Source organism: Herpailurus yagouaroundi, unplaced genomic scaffold (assembly GCF_014898765.1).
Source record: "Herpailurus yagouaroundi ecotype Mexico unplaced genomic scaffold, PumYag 29, whole genome shotgun sequence".
NCBI classification, from domain to species: domain Eukaryota; kingdom Metazoa; phylum Chordata; class Mammalia; order Carnivora; family Felidae; genus Herpailurus; species Herpailurus yagouaroundi.
The window spans coordinates 103,971,058-103,988,311 of record NW_024412377.1 but is presented as its reverse complement, the minus strand read 5'-3'; the positions used below and the strand labels follow the sequence as shown (position 1 = coordinate 103,988,311).

The 17,254-nt window shown below is 44.4% G+C and overlaps 1 protein-coding gene and 1 long non-coding RNA gene across 3 annotated transcripts in view; one reads left to right on the top strand and one right to left on the bottom strand.

Annotated features, from left to right (window-relative positions):
• Positions 1-2,334: 2,334 nt before the first annotated feature.
• On the bottom strand, positions 2,335-11,161 carry LOC121041480 (uncharacterized). Its single transcript, XR_005795761.1, has 2 exons — positions 10,980-11,161; positions 2,335-2,637 (listed from the first exon to the last, which is right to left on the bottom strand). It is a non-coding gene; the product is annotated as an uncharacterized LOC121041480 (long non-coding RNA).
• Positions 11,162-15,511: 4,350 nt separating this feature from the next.
• The window catches only part of OCLN (occludin), a 57,855-nt gene continuing 56,112 nt past the window's right edge, over positions 15,512-17,254 (top strand). The window contains exon 1 of one of the 2 annotated variants that reach the window (XM_040451364.1): positions 15,512-15,644. The gene's annotated coding sequence lies outside the window, so the exon portion shown is untranslated. Of the gene's footprint in view, positions 15,645-15,735; positions 15,842-17,254 lie in introns of those variants that run through there. The other variant, XM_040451371.1, reaches the window with a different exon arrangement.

The following is a 17,254-nucleotide window of genomic DNA, read 5'->3' as shown; positions in this document are numbered from 1 at the left end:
ACTCAGTATTTACTTGATAACAGAAGAATCTGAGCTTGCTCACATGATTTTATACTGTCAAATAATATCTTATAAATTTAAAAATAACCCAGCGGCTTCATTACGCTTAATTTGGATTCCAGGTCATAAATTATACAAATAGCACAAACTCATGAAAAACACATAAACACTGAAGGGTCATAGTGTGGGCACATTTCTAGGAAATTACAAAAAAACATCTGATTCAGCCGCAGGGGTATAAAAGAGTTCTATTAGAATATCAAACCACACAGATCTTAAAATCTAGTTCTTGAAAACTGCGGCTTCAAAATCCTATTGACACGAAAAAGCATTAAAAAACAATATGGTTAGCAAAGCAACATAGCAAATTGACAATAATAAAGCGAGACTAACCAAAATTGACATTTACGCGAAAGACTAAGCCAACCTAGTACCTAAAGATCAACCTGAGTCAATATTGATAATGCAAACTTAACAAAGCCTTCCAGCTGGAAAACGAAGGAATTCCAACTATCTGGGTAATTGCCTAGTGGGAGTTCAGCAAAGTTGCCGGCAACTCAACTTCTCAGTATAACGCTGAATCGATTGCTGTGTAAAACCTGAGTCAAGGGCCAGTACTTTATGAATAGCAAAGATGAGTTACCTTTAATAACTTCTGTAGAAGGTTATTGGTAGTGCTTGGCGTTATACAAAAATTTACTCCTTAAAAAGATAAAAGGAACTCCTGCATTTTTGAACACAGGAACCAAGGAAAGGGCTTCCAATTTGGGATTAGGGGACAGCCCCATAGGAGGTGCGCTTGGAGAATGAGAGCGCACCCTGAAAGGGTGTATAATGTGGGGAGAGGGGGTGGGAGGGGAGGACAGGAGAAGAGGGTTGACTCTAGAGACCCTTTGAGAAAGGTGAAGTGTCCTACATTTTCTCAGTAAAAACAGAGCTCTTTTGAGGCAAGTTTGGAAGGATGTGAGGCTAGGCAGGGTTTGAGAATGATGCATGTGCTGGTATTAGCAAGTGGAGCACTCTTTGGCATTCACAGCAGTTTGAAAAGCATGTTTAGTTCTCCTGAGCTGGGGATGAGGGAATATGTTTAACAATTCAACAGATACCATTTTTACGTTCACAAGAGATACTTTTCCATGCATGCAGTCCTTATCCTTTCTTAAGCACTTTCACGTAGCTTATCTCAGGACCGACAGACCCCAACAGAGTCAAGAATTCTGGGGAGGAGAAGGGAGTTCCAGAGAGGCTGCACTAGGCTGAAACGGCCAGAGAATCTTCGGAGAAAGAGGTAAGGTTGGAATTGAGCCCTGAGTTGGGTTTACAAAACAGGATGTGTTAAGTCTCACCTCTGAGATAGTAAGACTGACTGAATCTACTGATTGAGAGAACGGAACAGTCCAGGAATTGACTTGGCTTCAGGGCTCCTTCTCAGCCCATCCCTCTGTCCCCCCTGTTTCTCACAGCATATTAGTCTCGTCTTCTATTTGCACACTTGTGTGCAATGAGGAAGATGGCTCCCCTGCTGTATGCAGTACAGTTATGTTGAGGGATCACAGGAGGAGACTGTCTTCCAGCCATCCTCTACCACATCTCTGGGAAGCCTCTGATAGACCTTGATTGGGCCATATGTCCATCTTTGAACCAATGACCACCTCTAATTAGCTGGCTGGCCTCGCTGTCCTACTCCCCCCTGTGGGCTACAGCACTGTGACAGAGAGCCCTATCAGACCTCACGAAAGTGGCGGAAGGGATAAGTCTTCAAAGGAAAAGCTGCGAGTTCTTAACAGAGGCTGGACTTGCAAAAACAATAGATGTCCATGACATTCGCCATGCCTTAACTATTCTTGTATTCCCCCTGAGACCAAGTGCACAGAACCATTTTGGACATGGATCTTTTGGTCAGTGTCAAGGAAAGTTTGTGGACATGTCTGTTCAGTAAAGGAGGCAAAAGAAATTAATCTTGCCAAGTAACGGTTTTATCACTTTTGTGAGTTCTTCCTTAAGGAAAAGGGTGTCACAGAGTGAGGCCCCTCATCCCATCATTTGTATGGTAGGCAAGGAAGCCACAGAATCAAAAGATCCCAGTCTGATTTCCAAATTCACTTTTCACCAGTTCTGTGACCTTAATCAAATCACTTACCCTGCTGGGGCTTTATTTCCTTATCTAGAAAATGAGGGTGATAATACTCACCTTTGAAGGGTTGCACATAAAGTGGCTAGCCTTATTCCTGGCACAAAAGAAATATTCATCAGTGGACATTTACTAAGTGCCCATATTGTCTATATCAGGAGAATTTCAGCTCAATGCAACAACAACAAGCAATTGTGAAGTGGTTTAAATAAAAGGCACTGTTTTATTGCACATGACTGGAAATCCAGAGTGGGCTCTAGGCTCTAGGTTCCCTTGGTGGTCCTGGATCTGCCTTATCTGGGTGTAACTTTGATCTTTAGGTTGATTCCTCTTGTGGTTGTAAAGATGGCCACCAACAGCAGTGGGGGCAGTGTGTCCAGCTTCCTGTTGATGGGCTGAGATGTGAGTTCCTGAGTCAATCACTGGCAAAGGGACTAGGATTATCTTTAGCCATTAAGCCACTCCCCAGGAGCTGGGGTGGAGTCAGCTTCTCAGGAAGCCTTTGGCTGCATGGGAAGGATGAATATAAGACTAAAATTGACATTCGGTGAGGCAGAGGAAACTGGGAGATATTTGGTTATATTCAGTATTCATGCATCAAGCATTGCACTAACTATTGTGGACACAAGGACCTCACACTTTGCTATCAGGGCAGACATCTAAAAGACACAGCCCTATGACGGCATGGATTGGGTCAAAAAGACATATATTTTATATCCCCGCTTTATCCTTTTCTAGCTGTGTAATCTGAAGTGAATTTTTATCATTTATGAAACTGAGTTTTCTTATCTATAAAATGGAGTTAATATTTAACGTGTGATATTGTGTTACTTGATAGTTCCTTCTATTTCTTTTCTTACAATCTACAAAACGTACGGGAGCACAGAAAGAAAGGAAGTTATCTACCTGCAGCCGCGTTCCGAGTTCCTGAGTCACAGTTTGACACCAAGCACAGCTTCCAGGGGACAATTGTGGATACTTGGAATAATATCTACTTATTTCTGCTTTTTTTTTTTTTTTTTTTTAATTTAAGAGAGAGGGAGCAAGCATGAGCAGTGGAGAGGGACAGAGGGAGCAAGAGAAAGAATCTCAAGCAGGCTTCATGCTCAGAGCAGAGCCTGACATGGGGCTCGATCTCACGACTCTGGGATCATGACCTGAGCCCAAATTCAGAGCTAGACGCTCAACCCACAGAGCCACCCAGTTTCCCCTGTAAGGCTGTATTTGAACTTGACCTGATTTCAATAAAAACAGCCAAATTGCTAGACTGAAAATTCTTAAAGCTCAAAGCAACTTTGGTTGTTTCAAGTGGTGCTGTGATGACCTAATATTGTGCATAACTCCTCTTGTATGGAAAGGAACAAATATTTGATATCCATCTTCATTGTTTGCTGTGGGTTGGTTTCCTGTTATTTTTTTCCCTCTGTCTAGAGGAAGGGAGTAAAAGAAACTTCCTTGTTAACTTACTACTGTAAGGAACATGTTTGGAAAAAAAATAAGCCCGGAGGGCAAGAGTAGAGTTTCTCATCAAGATTATTACCAGCATAATTCAACCTCAATAAACTTAAGGACAGTTTATTGATGCATTGACTGTTGTTCATTTACTCAAAGTAACAAAAGTGCAAAGTACCAGAAAGAGGGGCCCACTGGGAGTCCAGGCGAGTCAGAAGGCAAGCTCACCCTCAGTCAGTGTGCAGTCTAGAGGATCCACACCCTCCTATAATCCAAGTTAGGAAGTAATTTAACACGGAGCAGCCAAAAGATTTGATAAATTGATTTTGGAATATGTGCAAAATTGGGAGAGGCCAACCTTTTTATTTTTTAATTAAAAAAAAAATTTGGGGGGGTGCCTGGGCGATCAGTCGGTTAAGCATCTGACTTTGGTTCAGGTCATGACCTGTGGTTTACGAGTCTGAGCCCCATGTTGGGCTCTGTACTGACAACTCAGAGCCTGGAGCCTGCTTTGGATTCTGTGTCTCCTTCTCTCTCTCTGCCCCTCCCCTGCTGTGCTCTGTCTCTCTCTTCCTCAAAAATAAATAAACATTAAAAAATTTAAAAGAAAAAATTTTTTAAGTTTATTTATGTATTTTGAGAGAGGTGGAGGGGCAGAGAGAGAGGGAGAGAGAGAATCCCAAGCAGGATCCTGTCAGCACAGAGCCAGACTTGGGGCTGGAACTCACAAACCATGAGATCATGACCTGAGCTGAAATCAAGAGTCAGACACTTAACCCACTGAGCCACCCAGGTGCCCTGAGGCCAATTTTTTTTTTTTTAATTTTTTTTTTCAACATTTATTTATTTTTGGGACAGAGAGAGACAGAGCATGAACGGGGGAGGGGCAGAGAGAGAGAGGGAGACACAGAATCGGAAACAGGCTCCAGGCTCTGAGCCATCAGCCCAGAGCCGACGCGGGGCTCGAACTCGCGGACCGCGAGATCGTGACCTGGCTGAAGTCGGACGCTTAACCGACTGCGCCACCCAGGCGCCCCTAGGCCAATTTTTTTTTTAAAAAAAGAGGAAAAATTAAAGAAGTTGTTGTTGTTGTTGTTGTTTTTAATAGGAGAGGGGGTTGCTCAGTCTTGAAGCAGTGGCAGTATTTTAATATATGAACCTGAATGCAAAGGTGAAAGAACATTCCAGGTAGAGGAATTAGTGTGAGCAAAGGGCAAGTCACAGACACACAAGTGGGAAGCACATGGGCGGGCAGGTGAGGAGTTGCAGTGAGTCAGAAAAGAGAGCGTTCTTATCTTATCTTTACCACTCACACAGCACTTATCTGTCCTTTTTTTATTATTATTATTTATTTTTATGAGGTACACCTCATCTCCTGGGCTATGTGAGGGAAGAGGGCTATACAGAAGTAGGCTTTCCTTTCTCCCCACATCCCCCGCCCTCCCTAGTAAATAAACAATCAGCTCATATATTATTCAGGTAAGGGCGTTGGTTGACTTTTTAAAGAAAACACAGAAAAAAAAAACTGTATGATAAAAAATAAACTTTTCTTCATGTGAGGTCAGTATGCCAATGACGTAGAATGTTTTCCACCTTCTTTTCTTCACACTTGAAAGTTCTTTTTTTTTTTTTTTTTTCTTGATGGCACCAGATAGTGTTGATACGAATACTTGATGATACTAGAAGATAACATGAGGCACCGACTGGTGCAATACTGGAGTCAGGCAAGAATCAGCAGTGGACCCTGAAAGCCTTCCTTGGATGAAAGGTTGTTGGACAGTAAGACGGCCAAAGCATCAGCGCATGGAATACTTACTGATTACAAAGGGAAGGTACCACCTGATTCAAAGTTAGCACCACTCATTCTGGGACAACTTCATGGCGTCAGCCTCCTGATGTGATAGAGAATGCAGTCCACAACATCACCCATATAGTATTTGTGCCAGTGGTGTTTCCTCTAAATCTAATAGTTGGCAGTGGGGAGGAGGGAGACAAATCCAGATAGTGAGACATTCAACAGGACAACCAGATTCTTTTAAAAAATGACAGTGTTGGGGCACCTGGGTGGCTCGGTTGAGCGTCTGACTTCAGCTCAGGTCATGATCTCACGGTTCGTGAGTTCGAGCCCCGCGTCAGGCTCTGTGCTGACAGCTCAGAGCCTGGAGCCTGCTTCAGATTCTGTGTCTCTCTTTCTCTGCCCCTAACCCACTCGCATTCTGTCTCTGTCTCTCTCAAAAATAAATAAACATTATAAAAAATTTTTACAAAATGACAATGTCAGGGCGCCTGTGTGGCTCAGTCAGTCGAGCATCCGACTTTGGCTCAGGTCATGATCTCGTAGCTCGGGAGTTTGAGCCCCGCATCGGGTTCTGTGCTGACAGCTTGGAGCCTGCAGCCTGCTTCAGATTCTGTGCCTCCCTCTCTCTCTGCCCCAACCCACTCACATTCTGTCTCTGTCTCTCTCAAAAATAAATAAACATTATAAAAATTTTTTTTAAAAATGACAATGTCATGAAAGACAAAAATGGTAATGGGACTGTTGAAAAGTTAAGGAGACGTAAGAGACATGACAATGAAAGGCAAGGAATCATCCTTGACTGATTCCTAGATTTAAAACAACAACAACAAACCATAAATGATATTTTTGGAACTGGAGCTATGTGGGTATGTCCTACATATTAGGTAGGATTATGTATTAATGTTCATGGGGTGGGGGGGGGTCTGTTAATGGTATGGTGGTTGTTATGGTCTGAATGTTTGTGTCCCCCCCCAATTCTTACGTTAAAATCCTAGCCAACCTGATGGTATTAGAAGGTGGGGGCCTTTGGGGAGGTGATTAGGTCATGAGGGCAGTCCCTCTGTGAATGGGAATAGTACCCTTCTTTTTGTGTGTGTGTGTGAAATGAGTCTTTTTTTTAAAAAGTACATGAAATTTATTGTTAAATTGGTTTCCATACAACACCCAGTGCTCATCCCAACAGGTGCCCTCCTTAATACCCGTCACCCACCGTCCCCTCCCTGCCACCCCCCCATCAGCTCTCAGTTTGTTCTCAGTTTTTAAGAGTCTCTTATGCTTCGGCTCTCTCCCACTCTAATCTCTTTTTTTTTTTTCCTTCCCCTCCCCCATGGGTTCCTGTTACGTTTCTCAGGATCCACATAAGAGTGAAACCCTATGGTATCTGTCTTTCTCTGTGTGACTTATTTCCCTTAGCATAACCCTCTCCAGTTCCATCCATGTTGCTACAAAGGGCCATATTTCATTCTTTCTCATTGCCACGTAGTACTCCATTGTGTACATAAACCACAATTTCTTTATCCATTCATCAGTTGATGGACATTTAGGCCCTTTCCATAATTTGGCTATTGTTGAGAGTGCTGGGAGTCGCACCCTTCTAAGAGAGACCCTAGAGAGGGATCTCACCCTCTTCACAACACAAAGAGGAAACTGCTGTCTGCAGCCCAGAAAAGGGTTCTCACCAGAACTTGACCATGCTGGCACCCTGATCTGACTTGCATGCTCCAAACTGAGAAATAAATTTCTGTTGTTTATAAACCACCCAGTGAGTGATATTCTGCTATAGCAGCACAAACTGACCTTGGTTGTGTAGGAGAATGTCTTAGTTCTTAGGAGCACGTGCTACAAAGTATGTGCGGTGAAGTGTCACTGTATCTGGAAGTAACTTTAAAAATTTTCTTTTTCAACGTTTATTTATTTTTTTGGGGACAGAGAGAGACAGAGCATGAACGGGGGAGGGGCAGAGAGAGAGGGAGACACAGAATCGGAAACAGGCTCCAGGCTCTGAGCCATCAGCCCAGAGCCCGACGCGGGGCTCGAACTCCCGGACCGCGAGATCGTGACCTGGCTGAAGTCGGTCGCTTAACCGACTGCGCCACCCAGGCGCCCCATCTGGAAGTAACTTTTAAATGGCTGAACCAAAAAAAAAGTATCACGAGTATAAATGATTGAGTTAAAAAATGCCATGTGTAAATTTAGTGTGTGTGCTCACGTTCGCATGTGCCATGGAGAGAGAGAGAGAGCACGCGAGAGCGCAAATGTGAACAATTTTAGCAAGTGGTGAATTTAGGTGAAGGATAGAGTTCACTGTGCTATTTTCTTGGCTTTTCTGTAGGTTTGAATTTTCCAACACAGCAAGTTAGGAAAAAATGAAAACCTATCTTTTCCCCAATCATCAGAAAGACTACATGCTTGATCATTGAGAAATTTTAGAAAACCTGGAAAAAGCATGAAAAAGAAAGTAATCATGTGGTTATTGCAGAAGTTCCCTTACCGTCTTCCCTTCTAGGGAAGCATCTTGAACCGCTCAGGCACAGGGGCCAGACTTTCTAATTAAGATGCACGTAGGAAGATGAACAGGAGTTGTTTACATTTCTCAAGATACTATCAACTGGTTTCAGATCACCCTGGCTCTTTCTCAGGTTTAATCCTGTCTATTCAGAAGCTAACACTTCAAAGATAAATAAGTCAAGTGTTACCAAAATTAAACAACAACAACAACAACAGGAGAATGCTTAGGAGGACACTTAAAACTCCACACAATTCTAAAACATAAATTCGTTGCTACGAAATGCCGGCTGCCTCTCCCAGCCCTCCCTGTCTCCTTAGCGTGTTTCACTTCCTTTTTTTTTTTTTTTTTTTTTTTAATTAATGAAGTTATTTAAGTAAGCTCTACACCCAACGTGGGTCTCGAATTCACGATCATAAGATCAAGAGCCACACGCTCCACCGACTCAGCCAACCAGGCACCCCAGGTGCTTTTACTTCAAGTCACTCATCACTATTCGAAAGTATCTTGTTCATTTTCAGCTCAATCGTCTTTGTTGCAAGTCTTCTCCCAACTAAAGTATCAGCCTCCGTGAGGGACCCTTTCTTCTCTTGAGTCCATCTTATCTCCAGGGCTCGGAACAGGGTCTGGTGTATAGCCTGGTACCGAGTAAATATTTTTTGAGTGAATCAATATTCCCTTTCGGGTACAGTTCGCAAATGTGCCACTCAGACCACACCCTGTGTGGGTTAGTGTAAACATTTCAGGAGCTGCACTAAGTTTCCCTTTGTAGCTCCTGAAGGTTCTCCTAAATCATCTCTAAATTGAAGTCAGAAAAGCTGTCAGGCAGAAGCCCCTGTCACGGATAAAAGAATTGTAACTCATAACCAACAAAATGTTAAGAGAAGCTTGTGGTCTGGTAAGAGTATGTCAGTTTCAAACCAACCCTGTTCAAATGATTTTTCTAGGGTTAGGATTCCTTGTGATAAGTAACAGGATTATTATTAGTACTTTTCAAAGTTTGGGGACATAGAAGGTAAAGAGCCCTATGAAGTTAAAATGACATATAAAAACACAGTATTTGCAGTATTTGGTTAATGTTTACTTTTTCCTCTTCCTTTTTTAAAAAAATTTTTTAGCTTAAAAGATTCAGGAAGACCAGTTTCTGAAAAACCCTGCAAGGCCAATTTTCCACTGCAATGGATGACTGCTACAGTTAAAAAAAAACATCCCCAAATCTCTTTCTCTGCATCATCCGCATAATTGTGGCAGCATTCCGTCCCAGATTGAAACCCTCCCTCTCCTTTTCCAGATGATAGTCTCGACTTCCTCTGATCCTACCCCAAATCTCTGTCTGCATCACCTACATAATTGTGGCAGCATTCTGTCCCAGACTGAAACCCTCCCTCTTAGATGATGGTTTCAACTTTGATCCTAGGAAGTTCTTTTCTGCTTGTGTTTGAGGAATGTTATTCACAAAACAAAACTAATGAAACATAGGTCTCCAACCAACTTTAAAAAATGGCTCTAATCTCTGTTCTTTTATTTATTTATTTATTTATTAAATTTTTTATGTTTATTTTTGACAGAGAGAGAGAGAGACAGAGCATGAGCAGGGGAGGGGCAGAGAGAGAGGGAGACACAGAATCTGAAGCAGGCTCCAGGCTCTGAGCTGTCAGCACAGAGCCCGACGCGGGGCTCGAACTCACGGACCGCGAGATCATGACCTGAGCTGAAGTCGGACGCTCAGACGACTGAGCCATCCAGGCGCCCCAAATCTCTGTTCTTTTGAATAAAATTTTTATTATAACATAAAATTCCCATAGAAAGTGCATCAAACGTACATGTACAGTTTAGTAAACTGTTGTAAAGCTAATAGCCATGTAACCTGCATCCAAGTGAAGAGAACAGAATATTGCCAGCACCCCGGGTACATCTTGCTCTTCTCTTCCACTCTTATTTTCTTTTTAATTTTTTTTAATGTTTATTTTTGAGACAATGCGAGAGACAGAGTGCAAACTGTGGAGGAGCAGACAGAGGGAGACACAGAATCTGAAGCGGGCTGCAGGCTCTGAGCTGTCAGCCCAGAGCCTTACACAGGGCTCGAACTCACGAACTGTGGGATCATGACCTGAACCGAAGTCGGAGGCTTGACCGACTGAGCCACTCAGGAGCCCTTTCCCACTCTTATTTTCTTAAGAAAGATGATGATTTCTTTGCTTTTCCTTGTAGTTTTGCCACTTATGCATAGAATCCCCAAGTGATATAGCTTAGTTTTGCCTGGTTTTGAACTTTATATCAATGGAATCATACTGTATGTTTTTAGTGGGGGTGGGCTTGTTTGTTTTGTTCAATATGTTTGAAAGATTCACCATGTTATTGGAAGAATCTCTAATTGGTTCATTCTCATCCATAACACTCTTTTTTTTTTTTTATTGTTTTTTTTTTTTTTTTTTTTTTGAGAAAGAAAGAAACAGAGCACGAACAGGGGAGGAGCAGAGAGAGAGGGAGACACAGAATCCAAAGCAGGCTCCAGGCTCTGAGCTGTCAGCACAAAGCCTGACATGGGGTTTGAACTCATAAACCGTGAGATCATGACCTGAGCTGAAGTTGTATGCTTTACTGACTGAGCCACCCAGGCGCCCCAATAAACACTCCACTTTTTAAGGGTTTGTTTGTTTGTTTGCTTGCTTTTTATAACAGCACCATGAAATCTTTCTATGGGCGGGGAGTTTAAAGGAGTTTGGTTATTTTTTGGAGAAAAAAGGCAGTCCTAGAGTATAGTGAAACTGTTAAGATATTAGTTCTGGGCTTGGATTGCCTGGGTTGAATCCTGACTCGACAACTTCTTAGCAGATATTTTAAGTAAATGAAGAAATCTTTCTGAGCTTTACTCTTCCCAGAATGAGGGAAACAATAGTACATCCTAAGATTGTTTTAAGGATAAAAAAGTCCGTAACGCAGCACAGAGCCTGGCACAGGAATGATGGGGTTTGCAGTTACTCTTGTTCTACTAGAAGCTCCCTTCCTGGTGCTCCCTCTGTTTAATCTTTGATCTCTCCAGAAGGGTCTTGCTTAATACATAGGAATTGAGGAGATAGAGTTTTACTCACCAAGTGTCATCATCCTCTCAGAAATTGCCTTCCTGGTGACTTTCCCATGAATTTCTCCATAAATCTGTCCAAGGAATCCACCCTCCATGGACTAGGATCCTCCCCATTCCTGATTGGGTGGGGAGCCTAGAGGCCCTTCAGGCCAGGCCCTCAGCAACTCCTTAGTTGCTCTCGATCAAATACCAATCACTGAATTCATTCACTAAGCAGGCGAAGCAGAGAAGAAATTTTCTTTTTTTTTTTTAATTTTTTTTTCAACGTTTTTATTTATTTTTGGGACAGAGAGAGACAGAGCATGAACGGGGGAGGGGCAGAGAGAGAGGGAGACACAGAATCGGAAGCAGGCTCCAGGCTCCGAGCCATCAGCCCAGAGCCTGACGCGGGGCTCGAACTCACGGACCGCGAGATCGTGACCTGGCTGAAGTCGGCCGCTTAACCGACTGCGCCACCCAGGCGCCCCTAGAAATTTTCTAACCTCCACTCTCTTCTCCTTTGAAACCTAGTACCAGGGATCTAAGCCTTAAAATGCTGTGAAGCAATATGCTGTTTTTATACTAACAAGCTATCTGAGAGATGGGCACGGCTCCACAGGCATGTTGGAATGAGGAATCAGGGTTGTATTCATTTGCTCATCCAACACATACTTTTGGAACAACCATGTGACCGGGACTGTTTCGGGCAGACAGGATACAACAATGACTTGTTAAAACTTTTTTTCAAAGTTTATTTTCATTTATGTTGAGAGAGAGATAGAGGGCAAGCAGAGAAGGGGCAAAGACAGCAGGAGACAGAATCCCAGGGGGGCTTTGTGCCTATTAGTTTGCAAACTGTGAGATCATGACCTGAGCCCAAATCAAGAGTCAGATGCCTAACTGACTGAGCCACCCAGGCTCCCCAATGACTTGTTGAATTTATCGAGACTCAACATATGGCCCAGCATATGGACCGTCTTGGTGAACAGACCATGTACTGCTCAACAATCTTAGGAACAGATAACTATTTACCATCATCCCGTCTTTACAGTGGAGAAAAATGAGACTGATGTAGTTTAATTTCCCTCATGGATCAATCTTATCTGGCTGCTATGTGGCAACATTGAGATTTGAACCCAAATTTCTGACACCATATTCTGAGCTCTGAACTTTCTTCTTTACATATAAAAAGGAAGAAAAATAAAATTTAAAAATCTTATCATTCACTTGACTGCATGTAAGATCAACAAACTTATAATCATAGGTCTTCCGAAAATAATATTTACTTTGTTTCTGAGTCATGAGAATTTTCATCAAATATGTTCAACAGTGTAACCATAGTCAAAAAGACTGAGTTGCTGGGAATGAATATTTGATTAAAAATATTATTTAATTATTTTTCATTACAATTTTTAATTAATTAAATTTAATTTAATTTAAATTTAAATTTTATTTTTAATTAAAGCTTTAATACAATTTAGGATCATATAACATGATTACATTGAGCACGGCATCACGAAACATTCAACAATCAATTTTTCTATTGAAGAATGATGCATTCAGCTTTTCAGGCTGGCTTTTCTTTCTGAACCTTTTCAACTACTACCTACTATGCACACCATTAGGAAACAGTTAAAAGAACAAAGTTTTTAGATTTTTCAGTGTTGTAAGCATTGTTTGGGAAATTAACCTGAATGCAATAAAAATGCCATGCAACATTCCCAATAGAAATTTAGCTTAGTATTAAATTGGACCCTATGAAATTGCCATTTTGCAGTTAAAAATGTAGATAAAACTTACCAATTTCGTGTAGTTCAATTTAATAAATCTGATTATTTCATCTGTGTGAGTACAGCAGTACCTAGAATGTAAGCTCCGCTAAGACAGTGATTTTCAGGTTTTGTTACTACTGTTCACATGGTAGGCCCTCAGGAAATGGTTGTGAATGAATGAATCTGGGAAGCAAATGAAATACGGCAACTAACCTTCCATCCTCACACATGCCTTTGCGTTCTGTTTAGTGTGGGAGTAAGAAAAGTAGCATTCGATGCATAAGTCTCTTCAAATGATAAAATGCTTAAACACCTAATTCACTCAAGAGAATTGAAAACATGCCCACACAAACACTTGTACAGGCATGTTCACAGCAGCATTATGGTAATAGCTAAAAAGTAGAAATAAGCCAAATGTCCATCAACTGATGAAAATTTAAACAAAAAAGTGGTATATCCATGCAATGGAATAGTATTCAGCCACAAAAAGGAATGGAGTACTGGTAGGTACCACAACATGAATAAACCTTGAAAACATTATGCTAAGAAGCCAGACACAGAAGGCCACAGATCGTATTACCCATTCATATAAAATGTCCAGAATGGGTCATCAATAGAGACAGAAAGTAGGGTAGTGGTCGCCAGGGTCCTGGAGGCAAGAGGGAACGGGGAGTGACTGCTAAGGGACACACAAGGTTTCCGGAGTTAGAAAGTGGTGGTAATTGTGTAACCTTCAGAACATACTAAAAACCACTGACTTGTACGCACACTTTAAAATTCAGGGTGAATTGTATGGTATATGAAATATATTTCAAGTTTTAAAAAGTGGGGAAAGGGGCGCCTGGGTGGCGCAGTCGGTTGAGCGTCCAACTTCAGGCAGGTCACGATCTCACGGTCCGTGAGTTCGAGCCCCGCGTCGGGCTCTGGGCTGATGGCGCAGAACCTGGAGCCTGTTTCCGATTCTGTGTCTCCCTCTCTCTCTGCCCCTCCCCTGTTCATGCTCTGTCTCTCTCTGTTCCAAAAATAAATAAACGTTGAAAAAACAAAAGAAAAAAAAACTGGGGAAAAAAAACCCCTCTAGGTTCTTTTCTGAACATATCAAAGTACACTATAAAATAATAGATGTGTGTTTATAAATCTGAGAGTATTAGGAAATGTTCCCTTGTTTAATTATAAACTGAATGGAATGTTTGGCGATTTCAGTAATCTGACAGCTAACATTAAGAGGATTAACCTGGCTTCCCCAGTGTTAACACCACCAATTTAAGCTGCATCATTCAAAAACTACATGCTCATGCTAAAATAATTGTAGCAATAACTTCCACACACACACAAACACACACACCCCAATTAGAGTAATTATCCATTAAGGTTGTCATCATTTCAAATACCTTATATTTATATAATGCTTTTACTTCCTTAAGTATTGAATTGTGCCTTAAGATCTAATGTATGGGAGAGTCACATCTCTAATCACTTAATTAAAGGCAGAGAAGTGGGTGAGATTGGACAAAAATTAATTAGTAATGCTGACATTCCAGATTGGAACACAAAGTGAAGCAGGAATTTAGGAAACCTGAATTCTAGCCTTCAATGTAGGTTAAATTGCAAGAACTAAAATTGCAATAATCTGGAGTATAACTGAAAAATATATATATTGATGGGCGCCTGGGTGACTCAGTTAAGGGTCTGACTTTGGTTCAGGTCACGATCTCACAGGTTCATGGAGTAAAGCCCTGCAGTGGCCTCTGCAGTGGTAAGGCAGAGTCTGCTTGGGATTCTCTCTGCCACTTCCCCACTTGCAGGCTCTGTCTCTCAAAATAAATAAACTTAAATTAAAAATATATATAGATACAGATATGCTATATACATACATAAAAGGATACACAGTTTTGTGTAGACTATGAATTTTCCTAAGTGAACTCTCCTTTGGAACCAGCCTCCAGATCACGAAATAGAACATAGTACACAGAACTAGGGCCTTTAATTTTTTATTCTTTTTAAAATTTATTCATTTTTGAGAGAGACAGAGACAGTGCAAGTGGGGGAGGGGCAGAGAGAAAATCCGAAGCCGGCTACCCACTGCCAGTGCAGAGCCCTATTCCAGGCTCGAACCTACTAACTGTGAGATCATGACCGAGGCCAAAGTCAGAAGCTTAAGGACTCAGCTATTCAGGCGTACCCCCCCTTTTTTAAAGCTAAAAAAACATTAAAATAGTTGAAATCCCTTGGGGGGGGGGTGCAAAGGACCTTGAGCTGGTAATCATGTACACTACCGCATGCACTTTATTTTTACAGCAAGTTTACCAACGAGATCCTACCACACTTTGGTTAATGGTCTTTTATCTGGCTCCAGAGATTCAGAACCGGTTCCTTAATTTACAAGTGACTTTTGCAAATCTCCCATTTCTGGCTGCTTTCCAACAAAATTTTAACCAAATTTTAGGAACATAAAATTGTTGGGTAAGGACATGCCTTTCGTGTCAGCTTGTGAGCACCCTGGGACCTCCTTCAGAGTAAAACAGTCCCCCTCCAGACCTCCCTCCGCCTCTCGTCGGCTGTTCTACCCCAAGCAGAGGAGCTCGGAGCGCGCCGCAGGGCGGTCCAGGACCACCCCCACCTTCTGGGAGCCGGGGCCCCTCCTCTGCCCTCGGTCGCCAAAGCTGCGCTGTGCCTTTAATTGGGATCGCTGGGAGGGTGTGCGGGGAAGGGCTGGTTCCTCCCGCCTCCTTCTCCACCGCTCCCTTCCCCCTCCCATCCGAGTTTCAGGTGAATGGGTCACCGAGGGAGGAGACGGCCACGACACACAATTCCTCGCTGGCGTCCACCCACACCCCTGACCTGTCCTTCCCCGGCTGGAGGCCGCGGGACTCCGGGGAAAGCTAGCCAGAGCGCCCAAGAGCCCGCGCTTGGTGTAACAGGTGAGACTGGCCAGTGCGCGGCCCCAGACCTCCAGCACCGGCCAGGCGGTGGTGCGCATGCCCGGGGGCAGGACCGCAGGGGTGGGGGGGTGGGGGGAGGAGGAGAAGAAGGAGTGGAGGTGGAGGACCGACAGAGTTCTTAGTCTAGTCCCAGGCTGCTGGCGGGCGGCCCGCACTTCGTCAGGTGCGCTCGCCAGGTAAGCGCGTTCCTTGGCTCCCGCGGTCCTTGGTGGGTCGTGCGGGGCTGCAGTGAGTAGATGGGAGTTGGGCGCGGCGCCGGGGGCTCACGGTGGCCCCAGAGTCCCCCAGGGGATCGTGGCTCCGGTCTGGTAGGGGAGGCGCGGCGGGGGAGGACGCCCGGCGCCAGTTTCGGTGGCGGTTTCGCCTCTGGGCTGGGACCGGCGGGAGCCGGAGGGGCGCGGGTCCGCGGAGAGAGCAGCCCTGGGCTACTTTGGCGGCTGCCTCCCCCAGCGAAGGGCCACTTGGAGCCGCCGATCAGCTCTTTCGGCGGAAACGCTTATAGCTCCTCGAGTCCAGGCGGCGCGGGCACCTTCTCGCTTTAAAGGGGGGCGGGCGGGCGGTTCCCGAACTGAGGGAGCGCAGAGCGCGGCTCTCCGGACGGAGAGCTGGGAGGTCCTCAGGGAGTGGGGCGTGCGCCCGGCTCCTCGGGGTCCTGAGTGTGAGGGCTGGAGTCCGGGGGTCTTGGATCCCGGCGGCGGGGAGGGACCTCATCGATTCCTCCCTGTTCACTCTTTGGGTACCGAGCGGGGAGAGGGGTGACGGGTTTAATCCGTGAAGTATTCCTAGAGGCCTGGGGTGGGCCGATCCGCTCTTTGGAATCCAGCTAGTGCGAGCGGTGCGAGCGCGCGTCGATTTAAGCCTGGGGGCGGGGATTTAATTTCGAGCGAGGCTGTACTTCGAGGGAAGCTGTTCGCGCTTGGGATCCTCACCCGTGACCCGCAGGCCGCCGCCAGGTGGGCGGACCTGCCTCCGGGCGGTCCCTGCTGACCGCTCGCTGCGCGCACCGGCCAGGGCGCACGGACACGGACTGCCGCGGGCTTAGAGACCTCCGAGGAAGGGCAGGCGCGCGTGCTGCCTGCCGACATGTTCCCTGCGTCGGAGGAAGTGTGCGGGGAGAGCAGGGTTGAGGGGTCAAAATGGCCTCTGCTCCTTGGGGCTGGAGGAGCACCTCCGAGCCCCTGTGCCCCAGGTGAAGCGACTAACCCTGAGAAGCCACGGCATCCTCGGGCTGGCTGGGCACACTGCCCATTTGGGAAATGACCCGGGGCGGGGGAAGAGGCAGCCTTCCAGGTTAGAGTGTGGCCCTCACGCACAACAGGTGTATTATTGGGATCACTGGAAAAGGTGAAACCTTCCTTTTAAGGCACTTCGAGTGATTCCCGCTGTGATTGGAAGCGAGTTCTTTCCAGGCGGAGGTAGATTTCTCAAGCTGTCAATTCCCAGTATAACAGTGCTTCTCTGGCACGGTACAAATGAATATTTTCTCTTTCTGGTATTTAAAAATAGACATCGTAAATGGTGGAGCCACAGTAATGGCTGTCTCCTCCAAACCGCCTTTTTGTGTAGTTCTGCATTTCTTTTTTTTTTTT